The 3408-nt window shown below is 41.2% G+C and overlaps 1 long non-coding RNA gene across 1 annotated transcript; it reads left to right on the forward strand.

Moving 5' to 3' along the window:
- The first annotated feature begins 264 nt into the window (after positions 1 to 264).
- On the forward strand, positions 265 to 2869 carry LOC131480120 (uncharacterized). The gene is made up of 2 exons (XR_009245260.1): positions 265 to 386; positions 2097 to 2869. It is a non-coding gene; the product is annotated as an uncharacterized LOC131480120 (long non-coding RNA).
- Positions 2870 to 3408: the final 539 nt, after the last annotated feature.

Consider the following 3408-nt stretch of genomic DNA (forward strand, 5'->3'; position numbering starts at 1 on the left):
GGAGACCCAGAAGAAGTTCCTGACTTTTGACTTCAGATCAGCTCAGCTTTATCCACTGCAACCACTTGGGACTGGAACAAGCGGATAATCTGGAAGATCACCTTCTCTGCATGAATCTAATATGCCTTTCCAATAAAAATAAATAAATAATTTTTACAAAAGAAAAGTTGTATTATCTATATTTCTTTTTTTTAAAGTTATTTTATTTGAAAGTTAGAGAGAGATTTTTTTATCTGCTGGTTTCCTCTCCAGATGGCAACAATGCCAGGGCTGGGCTAGGATGAAGCCATGAACCAGGATATTCTTCTGGGTCTCCCACGTGGGTGGCGGTGGTTCAAGCACTTGAACCATCTTCAGCTGCGTTTTCCAGGAGCATTAGCAATAAGGTGAGTAATGAACAGAGCACCCTGGACATGAAGAAGTGCCTCTCCCCTTGCATTTTTCTAAAGGTAATGAGTTCTTTCCTTCTGCTGTCTTCAAGCTTCTCTCTTTATCTGACTTTTAGGCAGTTACTTTGGTTACTTCTTGAATATGCATACTTCTTTCCAATTTGTTTTAGTTTTAGTCTGTTTGGTGTTCTCTGAGCTTTTTTAAATTTTTGCTTTTTTTTTTTTAAATCAAAGCTAATCTGTAATTAATCCAGGAAAGTTCTTCATGATTATTTTTTCAGATTTTTATGGGGCCCAATTATCTCTCTCTTGTCCTTCCAACATTCTAATTGTTTGTTGGATTGCAGTTCCACAGTTCATGGGGTCTGCTCAGTTTCCCGTTTCGTCTTTTGTTTGTTCTTTTAGGTTTCATTAAATTCTTAAGAGCCTTCGATTCTTTGGGTCTTTCTTTTTTTTTTTTTAAAGATTTATTCATTTTATTACAGCCAGATATACACAGAAGAGAGACAGAGAGGAAGATCTTCCATCCGATGATTCACTCCCCAAGTGAGCCGCAACAGGCCAATGCGCGCCAATCCGAAGCCGGGAACTCCCACGCGGGTGCAGTGTCCCAAAGCTTTGGGCCGTCCTCAACTGCTTTCCCAGGCCACAAGCAGGGAGCTGGATGGGAAGTGGAGCTGCCGGGATTAGAACCGGCGCCCATATGGGCTCCCGGGGCTTTCAAGGCGAGGACTTTAGCCGCTAGGCCACACCGCCGGGCCCTCTTTGGGTCTTTCTTTAGCTTGTTGCTTTTTGGTAAGCCATCAAAAGCATTTTTAAGTGTCTTATTATTTCCATTTCCAACATTTCTGTTTCATTATTTCACAGAGCTTCTTTACTCTGCTTATATTGCTCACCACTGCTGATGTCAGGCTTATCTTGCTATGAGTACCCTTGACATATTCATGTTCCTCATTTGCATTCATTGACATGAGTTCCAAGTGGGTGTCACATCGGAGTTCGGTTCTGATGGCTCATTTTCCTCTTGGGAATGTGTTGCTTATCTTGCCTCTTTGTGTGTATTGTATTATTATTATTATTATTCTTATTTTTAACAGAAAGACAAGCATCTTGTGAAGGACCTTAGAGACTGAGGTGAAAAAAAAAAAAGACTCATGCCTGAAAAAGAGCTATAGCCTTCCTTCTGCTCAGATTTTAGAACAGTGGTTTGAGTTAATGTGACTAGGAACTGGCTGATGTGAGGTTTGTTGTTGCTATGGTTATGCTCAGTGAGTTACAAACTTCACCATAGCGGTAACAATAGGGATGGGGACTGATTAGAATGGGGTTGATTTGCTAGAGGATATTTTTCAGTGAATGCTCCACTGTTCAGCCTGAGGTCTTCACCATGGCTTGTACCTAAGAGATTTATCTCTTGCAGTTTGTTAATTTAGCCATAAAGATAGGATATGTTATCTTTCCTTCTAATTGAGCATCCACCTTTGGCAGGCATTGTGTCCTTGAATCTCAGGCATGGTGACTTTTCCATGTCAACTATGTTCCCCCGTTAGAGTCTCCCTGATCCAAGCTAGTGGAATTCTTTCCCTCACATACAAGTAGTTCTACCTCCAGCTCCACTGAGTCTTCTGTGCACGAAAAAGCTTTTGTTTCAGAAACAGGATGAAGAATGTAGGCACTGTGGTAAAATATCTATAACATTATTTTCAGATCTAGAAAAAATGATGCTAAAATTCATATAGAAACACAAGAGTGTCCAGATAGCTAAAACAATCTTGAACGACAAACATCAAGCTGAGGGCATCACAACACTGGACTTCAAGACATACTACAGGACAGGTGGAATCAAAACGGCCTGCTACTGGCAGAAATCGGACATGCAGATCGATGGAACAGAATAGAGGTACCAGAAATTAAACCACACATCTATAGCCAGCTAATTTTTTGACAAGAAAACTGGAATCAATCTAGGGAGCCAGGACAGTTTCTTCAACAAATGGCTCAGGGAAAATTGAATCTATGTATGCAGAAGTATGAAACACGACACCTCCCTTAAACCCTATATGAAAACCAACTGGGAATGTGTCAGATCTGTAACCTGATTTTGCAAGACATGGGCATAGGCAAAGACATACTGGAAAAGATCCCAGAAGTATAGACATTCAAAGAAAATATTAACAATGGGAGCCACATCAAGCCAAGAAGATTCTGTACTGCAAAGGAAACAAGCAACAAAGCAAAGAAGCAATCAACAAAATGTGAGAAGCTGTTTGCAAAATGTGCAACTGATAGAGGATTAACATCCAGCATCTACAAAGAGCTCTAGAAACTCAGCAAAAACAAAGAAAACAATCCAGTAAGTGGGCAGAGGAGCTCAACAGGCAATTTCCAAAAAATGAAACATGAATGGCCAACAGACACTGCATCACTAGCTATCAGGGAAATGCAAGTAAAAACCACAATGAAGTTTCATGTCACTTCAATTAGAATGTCTTTGAAATAAATGCTAATGAGAATGTGAGGAAAAGGCCAATCTAGGGAGTCTGGATGGATGAATGGATGGCTTGGTGGCTAAATCCTCACCTTGCATGTGATGGCTTTCCATAAGGGAGCTGGTTTGTGTTCTGGCTGCTCCACTTCCCATCCAGCTCTCTGTTTGAGTTCTGGGAAAGCAGTGGAGGATGGCCCAAAGTCTTGGGACCCTGTACCGACATGGGAGACCTGGAAGAGATTCCTGACTCTTGGCTTCAGTTTGGCTCAGCTCCAGCTGTTGTGGCTACTTGGGGAGTGAAACTATGGATGGAAGATGCTTTCCTCTGTCTCTCTTCACTGTAACTTTGCCTTTCCAATAAAAATAAATCAATCTTGAGAAGAAAATAAAAGGTCTTTCTGATCCATTGCTGGTGGGAATGTAAACTTATACCATCATCATGGGGGGCAGTTTGTAGATTCCTCACAGACTTGAAAATAGATCCGCCACATGACGCAGGCATTGCATTCCTGGGAATTGATCCAAAAGAAA

This window comes from Ochotona princeps, chromosome 4 (genome assembly GCF_030435755.1).
Source record: "Ochotona princeps isolate mOchPri1 chromosome 4, mOchPri1.hap1, whole genome shotgun sequence".
In the NCBI taxonomy this organism is placed as follows: domain Eukaryota; kingdom Metazoa; phylum Chordata; class Mammalia; order Lagomorpha; family Ochotonidae; genus Ochotona; species Ochotona princeps.